The sequence below is a fragment of the Colossoma macropomum genome, unplaced genomic scaffold, assembly GCF_904425465.1.
Source record: "Colossoma macropomum unplaced genomic scaffold, Colossoma_macropomum, whole genome shotgun sequence".
Classification (NCBI taxonomy): domain Eukaryota; kingdom Metazoa; phylum Chordata; class Actinopteri; order Characiformes; family Serrasalmidae; genus Colossoma; species Colossoma macropomum.
Genome location: NW_023494807.1, coordinates 14,012,376 through 14,029,914, shown reverse-complemented (window position 1 = coordinate 14,029,914; position 17,539 = coordinate 14,012,376). Strand labels below are relative to the sequence as shown.

At 36.9% G+C, this 17,539-nt stretch overlaps 1 long non-coding RNA gene across 1 annotated transcript; it reads right to left on the bottom strand.

Moving 5' to 3' along the window:
• Positions 1 to 4,028: 4,028 nt before the first annotated feature.
• Positions 4,029 to 15,958, bottom strand: LOC118797193. Its single transcript, XR_005005929.1, has 3 exons — positions 15,773 to 15,958; positions 6,762 to 8,389; positions 4,029 to 5,413 (listed from the first exon to the last, which is right to left on the bottom strand). It is a non-coding gene; the product is annotated as an uncharacterized LOC118797193 (long non-coding RNA).
• Positions 15,959 to 17,539: the final 1,581 nt, after the last annotated feature.

Below are 17,539 nucleotides of genomic sequence, written 5' to 3'. Positions count from 1 at the left end.
AAATTTCAGTAAATTACCAACGAACCACATACTACATTAATGTGAGTATTGACGAGTCCCTGCTGAAGAATTCTCAGTAACACTTTACAAAACTGTTTCATAGGTAATAAGTAACTAATCAAGAACTAAGCAGGGACAAATGAGTAGTGCTGCATTAAAACCTCAGTAACTACTATTAACTACCACGAATTATTAGTTAATTAATCTGTGGGTAATAGTGACCTAATGCTTAGCATTTGCTCCGTTTGAGAAACGTAGAGTTAGAATTGTTCACAGTAGTGGTGATAGGAACCAGACGTCTGAAGAGTTTAATGTCTCTCAAAGCTCTCTCACAGAAAGTTATTACATGATATGATTATGAATATGCTACCTGATGCCTAAGACATTGTTTTACGATAGTTGTGTGATTGCCTAAAACTCATATTGCATTATGTTATACATGCAGGGAGTAATGGGGCAAAACAGTCCCCAAGGAAAATATATTTTTTCAGATTTATGACAACCATCGTCAACATTGCATATAAAACTCCAAAGACACGTGTAGGATCACTGGTGGTTTTGGAGAGTAAATGATTAAATAAAAAGGCTGTGTTTGTATTTTGTTTGTTTGTTTGTTTTTCTCGAACAGTGCATTTCACATCATACCAGTATGAATGACTTTGTTTACATCTCAAACATTTATTCATGTAGAATTTGTGGAGTTCCCCTTTATGGCAGATTAACTTGCAGCTATGGTGTCAACAGACATTCAGACACATAACATCTTGTAAAAAAGATGTTGTTTTATCTGTTTTGTCTCTGACCTGCCCTAGCTAGCTGACTCAAGCCAAACTGCTATGGCTGTAGCATAGCTAGCTCATTAGTTTGTGAGACAAATCAACTATACACTGAAGCCATTGTGGTGCAATTTATTACAGATATGAAAGTACAATGTTGATGTCCCATTCATTTCTTATTTTGAAAAAAAATGTCCTTTTACACAATTTAAGTTGCCAATATTTCCTTGCTAATTCCACTTAATGTTAGCTATTGGCTAAACTAACATTACACTTCATACAGATTAAGTGTAAACTAAATGGATAACGTTAGCACTACCAACATGATACCAAAACAGTTAAAGATGTTAAGCTTGACTATTAAAATATTATTAATATAAACTGTCAAAACCACCCCCATGCCAAAACTTTCACTCAAGCACAGAGAGTAGCCAAAGGCATTTTACATGGCACAGACAACTATCAAATCGAGAAGAAAAAACATTCATACGTCCTGTTTACAATAGTTAAAATCACCAAGAATAAACGGGAGCATCCGGACAAATTGAGTCCAACCTATGCATTACATCGGCAATCAGCTGGGCAGCTACTGATGCATTTGCTCGCGGGTGTATATACACTAATGTGAAATATACTTGTTGAAATTCGCGAAGCAAATAATAAGGACGGAGTGAATTTGTCAGCAGTTCAATATCTGGCGTACACAGCCTCTCCCGAACCACCGCAGTGTTACAGTACCTCTGGTTAACGTAGAAGCACACACCTCCTCCATGGTGCTTGTTGGTTAACTCAGGGGACCGGTCCAGTCGAAATGGGCTACCAAACCCATTTATTAACAGTTCTTCGTCCCGGTCCGATTCGCTAAGCCAGGTTTCAGTAAAGGCCAGGAGACATGCTTCCTTCCCTTCATGTCTGAATTTAACCCACGCTCCCAATTCATCCATCTTGTTCCAGATAGACTGCATATTGGAAAGAAGGAATGCTGGCAGTGCAGGAAACTTGCGGCGGTGACTGAGGCCCGTACTTCTAAGTCTGCGGCGTATTCCACCTCCTCTCCCCCTTTTCAGCTACTCGAGTCGCACACTATGAAGCGCCCTGGAAGTTGTTATTACAACATATTTGGGATTCTGTGACAAATATTATTTTCAATTTGAGTAAACAGTAATCAGTCATACTGATGAATACTTTTTGTACTGTTTGTCACCGATTGAGTGAATACAGCTGCCATAGAGACGTTTTTTGAACCTTTTTGCTTTCTGTAGTTCCAGTGTTGCTTGGTGTTGTTATCTCTTCAGTGAATGTGCACGCCCAAGGACCTGATTTGTCAAAGGGAACATGACTTTGAGGGGGAACTGAATCGGATACAACACCGTCATTAGTCGTGTTGAATGGCTGTAGCCACAGGCTAGTAACTATAAAAGCATGTTTGCTTGCACGCATTGATCTCAGTTGAGAATACGGTTTTGACAGGAAACATCTAAGTAATCCTGGAGTAAAACTTTATACTAAAAATACATTTTAGGCCATAACTTTATAACAAAATGATCACAAACCATGTCTCAGGTATCAAGCAACGCATTCCTAACCATTTCATATTAGTACTTTTAGCAATTACTTAATGAGATGTAGCTTTTAGAGCCATTAAATGCCTTGGACGTCTGGTTCCTAGTACTGTAATGCTGAACAATTCTGACGAGGTAAATTTCTCTAGAAAGGCACATTTCACACCAAACCACTCTGAATAAGTGGTTTGCATGTAAACCTTTGAATGATTAAGTAATTTTGTAAACTCAGTGGAGTTTTCCTTTAAAGCAGCTGTTCACAGGGGAAGTTATGTGAATATTTTTTGAAGGGCTTTTGTTTGATCGGCTGAGCACAATTTCTTCCTCTGTCTGCAGGACATCCTTTCTATGGCAGAGAGTGTGTATGAAGCTCCTGGATCACACAGCTGTGTGAAACTTTGTCATGTACCACATCGAGCAGCTCATGGATGGACTGGAGACCATAAAACAACATAAGACTCCTTTATATTCCTCACTCCTCTATCTATCTTTCCCTATATTTTCCTCAGACCTCTGTTTCCTTCCCTAATGTCATTGATGTCTTATTTTATAGTTAAGCTACAGTTAGTTAAGTTAGCTTATGTTAGATTACGTTAAGATAAGCTAAGTTCAATTAGGTTAACCAGAATTTAAGGTAAGCTAGGTGAAGCTAAGGTATTTTAAGCAAGGTTTATTATTGTTATTATCATTATAGAGGCTTACAGTTACTGAGATGGGGAGGAAAGACTTGTACTTCTGGTAACTGAATGTGATGCACTAATTGTTACCTTGTTCTCTGTTTGTGTTTTAGATGCGAAGCACCTCTCACTCACTCTCTTACTAACTAGCTCACTTTCAAACTCACTCAATAACTAGTCTACTAACTAACTTACTCGCTCACTAGCTCACTAACAAACAAATTTGGTGCAGATAAATTTATAAAAATCTATAAAATGATTCTGAGATTATACAACTTTACAGGTTTTAATAAACTGTAGTTGTAACAAAAGCAGTGAAAAAATATTTAAAATATTATTCCATAATAATTTATACAGAAAAATTTTAGATTTAGAGTTATAGATGAAAGCAAGATCAGCAACCGAGAATGATATAAAAATGACGTAAAATTAATCCCTCACTTCACCAAATATTGAGGCCAAATTACTGTTACATATCAATTCTTTGAGTAGAAATTACTTTAAAGAAATGATAATAGTAGTATATTTTTTGTTTAATAATATTTACAATAAATATTTCCCAAAAATACTTGGACTGCTGACTAAAATAGTTAAAAAATACCTTTTAGTTTGGTTCATATTATTTGATAGTCATAAATAATAATTAATCAACGCTGCAACCTTGGATGATTTATCAACTGTAATATTCATTATAAGTGCTGAAAGCTTGTCTTGTACTGTTAAAAACTGCACTAATCTCTCTCTGTGGTTACAGTAAACCTTAATGTAGTCAGATTAGAAAAGGAAATGCTGCAACTGTTTTATCTTTCTCTTTCAGCGCCACCATGCTGGCCAGAACCTGCTGTTCTCCTCGCCTTTAAAGGGGGATTCCACCCAATTTTTCCAAATTTGCGCGTAATTCATCATCATCATCATCATCATCATCATCATCATCAAATTATTAAGACATACACACTGTTCTGGAGTCAGAATTGGTCTCAGGGCAGTGACAGAAACCAGACTGAGTAGTTTAATAAAAGCTTCCTCATAGAAAGTTCTTGATCAAAATAGTTAATAGTAAAATGGCTGCATTTATGCCACTGATTCTGAAAATAAATTAATAATATATTAATTTTGTTAAAGAAAAAAGTTGAATGAATGCTGAAATAAACACAATAACGATAATTAACTACAATGCAAACAGTCTTTAAATAATGTGTTCTACATCAATGAATAAATAAATAAATAAATAAAATGCCTGCTTAAGTATTGTGTGCTTCATCACTCCTCAGTCCATACAGTCCACATATGCAAACTAGGCTGCAAAACAGGCCATTCAGAATTCACTGCTTTTGTGAAGTCACCAAAAACGAACACATTTACACATATCAACCCCTTTCAGCCTACAGCAGTCTAGCCCTGCTGATTCATGGCTGAAGATATAAGGCGTGTTTCAGCTAGGACTGCTTTTTGAAAGAAGTACAAAACAGGACAGCCAATTAGAACATAGCTCATTTTCATTTATATCAGTCTTAAAGGCACTGTAACAAAAAACAGCCTGTTTAATTCTAAGGGGAATAGACAGGTTGGAAAATCATGTAAAATGAATTATGGTTTCTTGTACATAAGCCCACAAGCCTGTGGGGCTCCTGATCACTGAAAGTTAAAAAAGTATCCAAAAAAAACAGATGGACTACAGCCTGTAATCATAAAACTACAAAGTGGACCTACATGTTAGTGGAGCTGATAAAATGGACAAAGAGGTGTTCCTAATAAATTACTAGGTAAGTGTGTATAAACAATAGACAAGTTACTCTTTGTGTACTTTTAAGAGTACTACAGGCTATCACTTCTCTCTTTATTGAAGTTTAGTCTTTAGACATGTGAGTGATCGTTTGAATAACATGATCAGTCAGTACGATTACTGGACGCTGGTCATTTTCTCTTTTTCACGTACAGTTTTGAGATCAGATATGCTGTTCTTGAAGGATCCTGCCATCAGAAGTCAGACTGACCTGCTTCAAGATAGTTGCCTTTACTTCAGGGTCACTGAGGTCCTTCTTTCCAATAGAGCTCACCTTCACTCTCACTGTCTGTATTTTAGCATCTGAGAAGAAAGAACATGTTCAATTACACGCAAACACTTTCAGTTTTAAATGGATTAAAACAGAACATTAATTGAGGATCAGATTTAGGCTTTATTGGCCAAGCATGTTTACACACAGAAGGAACGTATCTTTGTTTACACATCAACTCAAAATAAACAGTAACTGACAACAGGAATTCCACACTTATGAAGCGAATAATTATACATGCAAGTTGTCAAACGAACATATAATCTTAATATCAATTACACCCTGGTGAGAGATCTAAGCTTTATAGCTTCTCCTTTGGAAAACTTGATCGTGGGACACTGCACCTGAGTAATAACGGAAAACATGTAACAGTGTTACATAATCAGGATGGCAAAAAAGGTAACTGCATTCTGTTACAGTTATAGAAAAAGACAGTAATCGGATTACAGGTACAATATGAAAATGAGTGTTTCTAGAACGATAACATGCAAACTCATCACTTTTGCCAAAATTTGCTGTTCTGAAAGATAAATGTGTCACATGTTGTGTAGCTTTAAACAGATGGTTTAAAGCTACACGATGATGGGAGCTGCCACCAGCAAAGATTTCGGAAGGACAAGATCTCAGGTCAGGGTGTTATACTTGGCCAATCCATAGAAAAGTATTTTACTTTTATTGATAGAAGATCTGCAACATTTCGCCAGAATATATTTGAATTTATCCTGGTTTTCCGTACACATGATTCCATAGCGGCAAACTGATCTGATCTGGGAGTAAATTCTTTTATTCTTGTTTGAAGAATAATGTGGAACAGAAGAATAACAAAATATGAAAAGAGAAGAAGAAGAGCTGTAAGAGCGTTGAAATTGGTTTTATATAGATGTAAATTCTTCCTTTAATATTTTTGAACAATGGGTGCAAAAATGTTAATATGTTTAAATGATCATTACTGCTAACAAAAATGATCAGTTTCCAGTTAGTTTTCATGAGTCACTGATGCCTTCAAACTGGTAGGGCACATTGGTTCCTGTGGGCTGCCAAAACTGCTGTAAGGTAAGGGACCGTCAACAAATTACACAACTAACTGCAATCATCAAAATCCTGAACCAGTTATGAACCAGTTGATGTTTTAGCAGATAGAACTGATGGACATTTGGAGTTTAGAATAACCTCACAAAAGTATATGTCTACCAGACATATTGTGGGTACTCTGGCCTAGTCTTCTTTATCTGTTCTTTATCTTTATCTGTTCATGGGGCCTCTGATACAGTACTACCTTACCGGTGCTGTCTTCCCATGAGAGGTAGTGCCATGTAACAGTAGGCATGTTTACAACAGATGAAGCAATGGCTAAATATTTAATTTTGGCCAGAATGACCCTTTAAAAATAAATATGCCCAAAGGGTTTTTAGCTTGAATGTATGGTTCTGAAAAGAAAAAAAAAAAACTTTAACTGGCATAGAATATTTACATTATCTAGAAGTTCTTTCTCACACAAATCCTTTATTTAAAAAAAATCCATTAGCAAGCAAAAGTGGTCATTCTATGGTTTTACTCAAAAAAAAACGTTAAAGAGCTGTTTTTGCACCTTTATTGCTAAGAGTTCATGCAGGTCTAATAACACCGTTTCTGTCTACAATACAAAAATATTGAGCATACTCGAAATTCAATAATCAAAAAGCCTTAACCAACCTGATGTTTCACATTCAGCAGGTAGACACTCACAGTACTAGCAGACAAAATTGCGCTTCAGGCCGCAGTCTTCATCGTACCATCTCCCAGAGTCATTCATAGCCACTGAGACGCACTTGTTAGTCTGATCCGGTTCAGAGTCTGCCCAGTAGCGAAATGAAGAGGTATTCTGGTTTGACCACTCCCAGGAATCATTGAACAGGCCGACCCACGTGTCACTTAACGTGTAATTCAGCTGGTTGTTTTCTTCTGCATTGTGGATACTGGACAGGTCAGTGTATATCTCTCTTCAGTATCGCTGAGCTGCTCTCCAGGTGAGCTGTTTCTGTACTTGAATGTACCGTTGAGACAGAATGGATGATTCTGTAAAAAAACAGGGGGCTTACATAAACTAAAAGCCAATAGATCATTCAGCTTCATTCAGCATTTATTTGAATGCTGAAGCCTAACTGTCACCAGCAAGCACTCACTTGCACTGAAGCAGTGCAAGGGATAAACTGGACCGGAGTGAACCAGAGCAGAGCTTCAGCAGCTTTAGGCCAGAAATGTTTCGACTATTCATGGTCTTGGACAAAAGTGGTCTTGACCAAAGCCCTATGTGGAGGCTATTTAAACTTTAAGAGATTCTTCACACTCAAACATTTCATTTACAAATTAACATTTCATTAACAATTTGTTGAAAGATTCTTTAGGGAACCAAAAGTGCTTCTTCTATGTTATCGCTCCCAATAGCTATTTTGGACACCTTTATTTTTAACAGCGTTGCTGCACAGCTTTTAAAATCAAATGCGATGCATTTTTAAGACCTCAACATGACAAAAATACTATGATTTCCACCTGCATAACACTACACAAAAATATTGCAAGAAATAATGTTTATTTCATTCCTATTGATTGGCTTATTAAATAAAACATACTATTCTAATTATTATATTATGTATTATTATAAGAATGTACTATTTTTATATTTTTTTATTTTTTTTAGTGTAGTCAATTTGATAACACTCACACACTCACTCATCATCTTAGCTGCTTATCGTCCTGGGTAGGTCAAACCCAGCACAAACATTTCTACCTTAAAGTTGTTACAGACAGTGAACATTTTGACCGCTTTTCTGTAACATGCCTTACTGCCGCAGGTTCTAAAGTGATGTTTAACGATTATGGAGCCTTTATGACAGTGAAGTGAATTAAGTACAATAACGAAACAAATGAGCCAAACTGGACTGAGCTTATTTAAACTGATAACTGATCCATCCCCAGATGTAATACTTCTACACTGCCAGAAAAAAATATCGCTGTGCAGGTCAATTTTACGTAACTTGTAACATTTTCATAACTTAATGTTTTAAAACAGAATAATAAAATAAAAAGGCTGCTTGGAGAAGGTGTTATTTCCCATAGACCAGCCCCAGGCGGTCTGGTTTCCTCTTGTAAGTCCAATCCACACAGCGCTTCTGTACTTAGGATCTACTTTTACTATCAGCTTCTTCATCTCCTCCATGCTGTCCACAGTAGCCAGGTCAGTGTATCTCTCTCTCTGCAGTAGCTCTGAGCTTCAAACCAGGTCTTACTCTCATTCACATAGTGGTACTGACAAGAGAGAGGAGCAGAGATGACCAGCAGATCTACAGTAAGAGATTTAAAAGAGATATAGCACATTAAACACCTGCACTCAAAAAGCACACATAAACACATGCAAACACATGCATATAGGCATATAATACACTAACCTGAAACTAGCAGCATTAAAAACACAGCCTGCCCCATTTTCTACTGATCATCTAGCACTTCTCCTCTGTCTCAACACAGTAAGACAAACGATGGCTGGTTTATTTTACAAGGCTTAAAACAGTACCAGCACCAGGAATTATTCAAAACATAAAAACATTGTTCCTCATTTGCATCATTTGTTCCTTTTCATGCAAACATAACCAGATGGTTGGGAGGTGAGGGGTCATCACAGAGATAACTCTCAACAAGAGATAAAGTGAAATGTTACATCTCATCCCTAAAGCTCTATTTTCAGTCAGATCCAAAAGGTGTGAAAAAAAAGGATTTTAATTGACAGTTAAATGTAAGTATATACTTTTGTATGTAAGTATACTTCAGTATTTTAATTTCCTTACAGCATTAATAAAGAATGATTTAAAATGTGGCTATTTTCCTACTTCACCACCTGCAGTCTGATTAGAATAATGTCTAGAGTAGTAAATCTTAAAAAAACAGAAAGTGAGAAACAATTAGGAGCATGGTTGAGTTAGTGGGCAGCATAACAAATAAGTTGAGGCAGGCTGTATGTGCAGAGTGGCTTCATAAGGGCAAATCAAAGAGACTCATCAGTGCATTCAGGGGTCAAAACACCAGAAGACCACAATTTTAGAGGCAAATACATAATACAATAAATGGGAAATGGTCAATCACAGGAAAACAGTACATCAAAGGTGGCCGTCCCAAAACCTGTCACAATATTTTTTTTGTATTTAATTTTTTTTAAAGATCATTTTGACTTCTTTTAAAATGTGGTTGAAAGATTTGGCTTTATCATACGTCATATCATATATAAAAAAAAACATAGTCCATAGGCAGAGCCTTCTATTAGCCACACCCCTGTAGTTTTAGAGCAGGAAGTGAGACTGCATCTCTGTCCCTCATGGCCACATGATGAACAGTTATATCCCATTGTTTTGAAGTAAATGTGTCCCAAAGTCTAAAAATCAGTGTGTAACATTAAGAATTGTCACTACCGAAACAGATTTTCAGCAATTTGTGTGTTCTAATGAAAAATAATATGATTTTATGTGTGTACAGCTGCTACTGGTTAGCGTTTTTGAGTTATGCTTGAAACGCTGAAATGGAGTGAGCCAGTGGAGAACGGTGGAGTCCATGTGCTGTCTCCCCATGTACTGCAGAGTTTACAGGGAATCTGCATTAGACTAGATTTCCTGTATTCCAATCTTTTATGGTCGTGTACCTCCAAAACTGTGACAAAACCATATTTCACATATTTCGTATTGGTTGACACTTACTATGTGTTTGTATCTCAAAATATTAATTCCAGCAAATAAACATTTTGCATTCCAATGTGCGGAAGCGTATTAACTTATTTTCACTTAGAAAATCATGTCCACCCAAACTTTGCATATGATTGTATGTGCTTTATACACGGGCAGTGAATTACAGTTGCTCACATGCACATATGTCATAACATTGATGTACCTATCAGGGTAGAGGGAGAGTGACACTGGGGCCCATGGTGCAAAGAGGCCCATGTCGACTCATCTCCAAAATTTTTTATTGGGCCCCTCCAGGCTGGGCCTGCCCATCCGCAGAATTGAGAGACTTTCCGGCCAGTAGCCTGACCTGTCAGTTTGACTGTTCAGGCCAGTTACACTAAAGATTCATCCATTAAGACATCAACAAACCCCCTCCCCTCCCCCCTCTAACCCAATCTGCCATGCTATTGGTCTTTTTAATGTACATACATGGTATACGCACAGTAGTTAGATCAGAGAATAGTGTTCAATCAGAGACATGCAGTAGAACTATCTGGCGAGCTGGCTTAGTCAGTCAACAAGCGTACAGCATTGCGGTTTGTGTTCACAACTTTCCAAAATAAATGACACGAGGAGAGAAGTGTGGAGCTGAGAAGGAAACAGAACATGTACTTAGAATAAATAATTCATTGTAAGTGAGCAACAGGTCAGTCTTTATCCTCCTCTACTCACCTGATCACTTTAGCTAGCTACTGCTGTAATCTGTTGTTTTCTCTGTCAGGTAATATTAAATGAATCTACCATTTCACATTATCTGAAATTCAGGCCCCATTTCAATGCCACTGAGATGCTGTGTGGCTACGTTGGGAAACCACGATAAAAGGTTGAGGAACCACGATGGAAGGTTGGGGAGACATGAAACATAAATAAACTTATAATTCCATACAATTTATGACAGAACACCTGTCTGAACCAGATGGCCTCCTGAAAATGCATCACATTTACGTTCAAAAGTGTATGTATACAAAGATGGCCTCATCACCAAAACAGAGCAAAATATTTAACTAAAGATTAATGGGCAGTTGTTTCTGCGTGGAGCGGCACGTTGGTGCTGTCGCCTCACAGCAAGAAGGGCCTTGGTTTGATTCCCGTCCAGGCAACCAGGGTCCTTTCTGTGTAGAGTTTGCATGTTCTCCCCATGTTTGTGTAGGTTTCCTTCCATGGTCCAAAGACATGCAGTCAGGCCAACTGGACATGCTAAATTACACCTAGGTGTGAGTGATTGTGTGTATGGATGTATCTGCCTGTCTGCCCTGCAACCTGTCCAGGGTGTATCCTGCCTTCTGCCCAATGACAGCTGGTATAGGCTCCAGCACCCCCACCCCATGACCCGGAAGGATAAGTGGCTTAGATGATGTGTTTCTGTGTGTAACATCGTGTCTTGCATTGCTCGTCTTTGTCTTTTCCCTTCTTGTTTTCCTTCCCTGATGTCTCTGGCCATGTGCTTTGGTTTTGGATGTCCTGCTCCTCCCCATTTATTGCCATGCCCCTCATCTGTGTTTTATCTGTTTTTTTCCTTGCCTCTATTGAACAGTTCTTTATATAGTATTTTCTTCTCGTCTTGTGATATAATAAATTTAAATAAAGATGTGAAAGGAGCTATAGAGATGTGTCAATATCTTTACATATGCAGCTCTGAGGAGACACAAAAATTACAGAATAATATGATGTTTTGTCGCTGTTCAAAATAAATTGTGATTTTTAATTTTCTACATAATTTTAGCTCACTTTAAATTGTGTGAAATCTCTTTACTTTAACTTACATTAAAAGTAAAGATCGTTTTTGCCCTCTTCTGTAAAGTTACCATTTTAGAAATGCTTGTTTTTCTTTGGCCATCAATAATTTGTGAAAATGTATGCAGTTGTGCACATCAGCATTGTGTTAGAGGAGCTGTAGTGTAATACAGTAAGGGAGGTTTGTCGCTTTTACTTTAAGTCTAAAGTACAAGGAGTCCACTGTAGTTGATTCACCCTACAGCTGGCTTTGATGATCTTGAATCTTCTACCAGAGGGGAGTAGCTGGAAGAGGTGTTTGCTATCTGGGTAATAAACCTTTCTTCCTACAACACATTGGCAGATACAGGAGGATCCATCACAGATACAACTTTTTAAAAATATTTTGGCTCTGTTAAGGGGGCCGTGTTTGTACACATTGAACTCTGAGATATAGCTCTTTTCACCTACTTCACCTACAACACCACCAATGAATAGTCAAATATGGCAGATATAAATAATAAAGTCATTACAAGGAATAATGAAAAACTGATGCAGACTTCTCTGTTTACGTTAGTGTGGCTTCAAAATGCAAATACAAAGGCAAACAGTGACATGATCTACTTATAATCAGGGTCGAAATCAAGCTTGCCTCACACACAACACACAAACACACACAACACACACACACACACACACACATCAAAATAATGCATAATTCTGTTTATGAGATTTAAATAAAGTCATTCAATTTTGAAATTCAAGGGGTGAAATGGTTCATTGTAGAGAAACTTAACAACTCAGTAGTGACAGGAACCAGGGGTCACAATATATACAATCCTCCAATGAACCTACATGTATCTGTAAATGCTAAATCTGAAAAAAAATCTCTGCGAGCTATATTGCCTTACAATGTCCTTTTTTCCAGTGTTGAAAGTATAATTTTTTGACAATCTCCTGCTGTACAAGTCTTCATCTGTACAACTGTACTGGGTCTTTATTGTCATATTTTGAGCTTAATATTGTGACATATTTAGCACTAGTTACTGAATAATTTATATACGGTACTGTATCATTCATAGTATTTACTGAACGAGTCATAATAGATACTGAATAATTCTTAGCAGTTACTGAATTATTAATCACAAAATAGAGTAGTAACAAAATAATTCTTGCAGTCACTTAATCATTTTTAATAGTTACCTGTAGTCACTGTAGTTACCCAATAATTCATAGTAGATACTGAATGACTTGCAGTAGATAATAAATAATTTGTAGTAGTTACTGAACAATTCATAGCTGTCACTGAATAATTTGTTATATTTACTGTTTTACTCATAGTAGGTTCTGAATTCAAAAATAGCTACTGAAAAATTCGCACCATACTCTGATGCAAAAGTTTGCGTGCGCCTTGTCAATTTGCATGTTTTGTTGCTTTTCTAACTGAAAATAAGTTCACATTCTCCACAGAAAACACATTTCTGCACATTTTAATATAGTTACAGTTTATTTGCTGAATTATTTTTTTTCTTTTTAATGTGCAAAATAGCTATATACTTTCATAGTATTTCAGTACAATAAAATATTAATGATATCAGTGTATCAATTAAAGTGCAGCGTATAAATAAAGATTTCCCAGAAACAGTTGCTCTCCTTTGCTGTTACCATACCGTTTTTCAGGTATGTTTAATTTTATGTGACACAATCATAAAGATTTTTCACAGCATGTCTAGATAGGACTATTGCAGTATTTTATTAAAACAAATGAGTGAAGAGTTTTCTCCTTGACAAGTACATTGGGTGATGAAGTGCGATTTAGGAGTCAGTGGACCCTTCAGTGCTGGCTCTAGAAAACCAATAATAGAGTTCTTCAGAAGACTATAAGCCTACTTCACACATTTCTCAATTATTTTAACAAATTAACAAAAAATTTAAGGGTCCATCTTTAAATGACTCGAGTGTTGTCTTCTCAATCATCATTCCACTAGGAATGTGTTACAATCTGATAATTAAATACCCAAGAAAAGACATGATGCTAATATGCTTGATCAGAATACATTCATCTCTTACAATCACCCATCATGTAGTCAGAGAGTCAGTTTTTTAATAATAATTTTGAACAAGAACATTTTTTGGATGGTGGGCTATTCTCAACTCAGCAGTGGTCTTGATTTGTAAAAATCCAGCAACACTGTTAGGGCCACCATACCAGTATCATATCAGTGTCTTTACTGTACTGATCTACCACTGTCTGATCAACAGCAGTCAGAGAAACTGACCAATAATTAAAGGGGTTAAAGACAGCTGACAGATTGTGCATGACAACATGTGAGCTATAGCGTGTAATTGTACATCTATATGGTGGGCCTATTTGAACCTAACCTTTACACTGATATGAAAATAACTTTGATTCAAAATTAAGATCTTTGAAAAAGTCAGCCCTAATAGTATGCTGGGATACTTTAAATGGCCAAGACTGGAAAACAGCCACAATCAGTGGCTCTATGGGGCTGGGAACCCTTCGGCTTGACTGAACTCTGAAGCTAAGCAAGGCTGCTCCTGCTCAGTGGCTGCATGGGAGACCAGAAGACTTAAGACAGAACAGGCAGTCTGCATGTACTCAGCTATATTTTCTACAGAATTACCAGCTTCAGCCAGTGTATACAGATCTATGAGAATCCTTGGTCTGGTCTTATTTCAGAAACTAAGCAATGTTGGGGCTTGGTCAGGGCTTGTACTGAAAACTAACTGACAGTAGAAGTTGCAATCAGGGTTTGAACCTAACCTTTACTTTGAAATAAAAACAACTTTGGTTCAAAATTAAGAATTTTAAAAAAAGTCAGCCTCCACTGAGTCCTAATAGTGTGGTGGGATACTTAATAGGCCATTACTGGAAGCCAGCCACAACCAGTGGCTCTATGGGGCTGGGAACCCTTAGGCTTGACTGATCTGTGAAGCTAAGCAAGGCTGTTCCTGGTCAGTTTAAAAATGGTTGAAGCCATCAGACATTCTTAAAATTTAATATATGTGTCAACCAATAAAAATTGTGGCCATCCAGCTCCCACTTAGTTTTGAGATAAGATTTTGGACTAAAACATACTTTTAAAACCCTTTGAAGAGAGGTACATGTGGGGTGTTGTAAGGCAACATAGTGCCCAGAGAAAACATACATTTTCAGATTTACCACTATTTTCCCATTATCAACATTGCATATATAACACTGTATACACACATGTTCTCAAAATCACCCTTAAAAACAAAATAAAAATATAGCAAAGTTAACCATAATTTTAAGTATGTTCATTCCTGAAGTTCAATACATGTCCAATAGGCTGCAACAAGGTATTAATAGTAAGGTTTAAACAAAGCTGTGTACAATCTCCCCTTGCTCCTACCGCTTAGCCCTTACCCCTCTGTTTTGTGTGTTCACTCCTAGGCGTAAGGGGTCTGATTTTTATTGAGATAGATGGGTAAGGCGAAGTGTTAGGGCTACATGGCATTCTAAACGGAGGTTTTTCATAAGTACACTCTAAACAGAGTGTTATGAGACAAAAAGAAATTTTGGCAAGATGGCCGCGCAAGTGACCAAAGAAAACCACAAATGTTAATATTTTGTCAATCAAAAAATACAATAGACATTGTATTATCTTAGTTTAATGTTGTTTCAATGATCCTTTTCTTCATAACAAGCATAAGAAACTGCTAGTAGTATGCTGATGTCTTGGTAGCTAGCTAGCTAAATTTTCCATAAACGCTGCATCATTTAAATTCGAACAAGAAGCTGGCGAATATAGCTGACTTCACCTTCATATCACTGAAGAATTAGGGGTGGGCTACAATAAACAATTGTCGCATGCCCCCTCTTTGAAGGCATATGATTGTCTAAATTTAAGTAAAAAAACAGCAGTGAGGTTGCTGAACTTTACCACTCCTCTGCTGTCACTGCAGACTGGCAGGGTTGCCTACAGAGCACTGCTAGTAGCCAGTTAATGCAGTACATAGGGCTTACAGTCAGTCATCCACTTCAGCATCCATACCTCTGAGTGCTGCTCTTGCAGCTGTTGATGCAGCTGTGTGGTGCTGTTGCCCAGCATGTGCTCATGCATGAGCCGCACCACACTATAACTGCAGGACAGCCTACAGTGGAGTGGAATACATTATTGTAATGCCAGTTACCACTTAACAAAACTGCCTGAGAGTCAACATAACAGCTTTGGGAAAAATGAGGGGAAAAAGTCTTACCTGTATGTGAGGACTGCAGGGAAGTAGGTCTTATGCCCTGGATCTGGCTGCTTTAGAAGGCTTCCAGACCAAGCAGCGTTCATCCTCTTGCACTTCCTGTATTCCAAGTATTCTGTGGCCACGTCACACCATCCATCAATAGCCAGAGCCTTGAGGTCCACTTATGACAAAAAAGTGATAATTCAGTTTTACGTGATGATTTCCAATTTTTCTTAGAATTAAACAAGCTGTTATTGTTACTGTGCATTTAAGACTAATCTATGTAAATGATTTCTGATGAAGTACATATCACATATGAGATACACATATGAGATACATATCATAATCATTGTATGTGAAGCTGTATAGAACTTGGGGTCCACCACTGACAACCCCTTCTTCCCTAGCAGCTGAGCATCATTTACCTCCAACTTCAGCAGGTCTGGCAGGCTGGCTCTCAGATGCAGCTAGAAGTGAAAACGTGTTTTCATGCTGGTCACAAAAGTGTTTCACTGTTCTCCAAAATCCAACATAAAACTAAACTGCATGTCAATATATTAATTCACAAATACTATACTAGATGACAATCAAACCCCAAATAATTATAATGGTCATAGAGACAAACTGCTGATTGAATGAGTGTAAATGGGCCAATAACAGCTGATTAACATCTGTGCTGAAGTCCTACCCAGGTGTTGACTGTCTATAAAAAAGATTTGCTTCTGAGGTTATATTGTTCACAGTGGATTATCCACTGTGGACCCAGCACATAATAAGCAAGTGCTTATTTGTATTTTTATAAGCATGAGAGGCTGAAAAGTGAAGCAGAGCATGTAAACTAAGCATTTACTATTTCTGTGACTTTTTTCTTTTATACATTTAAAGTACTGGATTTTTTGTAATTAAGTTTATTAATTCACTTTAAAAACATGGTTTGTACGGACAACCTAAATAAGATATTTCATTTCATTTCATCATTTCAAAAATATATGTCATGGTAAAAAAAAACTGCAATGAAACAATGAAAAGCAAAGTACTATACCTAATGCATCTAAATGTAACTCAATATTTTTCATCAATTCAGTGTTCAATCGTCTAGCCTATTGTTTACATGACCATTGTTTACATGAATTATAATTTTAATAATTATAATTATATTTTAATTATATTTCATTTTTTATTTAAGTGTAAAGACACACTCACACATCAAGAAAACACCAGGCAATTTTAATTATAAAATCTTCCAGGTCATTTCGTAGTATAGCATAAATCCAGCTATAAGCAATACATCAGGATCAATACAGTGAAATAAAGAATTTAATAATATATGAATTGAATGAATGGTACCATCATTGTACCTACTGTACAACAGTTTTTGATTTCTTAGCAGAAAAAGAGATCTGGAACAAAAATTGCAAGGCAAAGAGAGCAAGAGCAAGAAACTTTGAGAGGAAAAATTAGACTCAACACGGGAACCCATCCTCCAAAAATAGTAACACAACAAAACTTTTGATTAAGGAGATGATTGACAGCTTAATATATAATGAGTAATGAGGAATAAAGAAACAAATTGAGCCTAATTACAGAGAAGAAGTCTTCAGGTTACCAGTGCCTGTTAGACGTTATCTAAAAATCATGATTGTCATGAGGATGTGTAAAAGATATCTAAGTATGAACAGGCATGGAACTCAGTACAGTGTGAGGCAGGTGTAATGTGTATGAATAAGTAATTTTAACTCATTTTAATTTTAGGTTATGAAGCCTAATCAATAAGTAAACAATGATGGA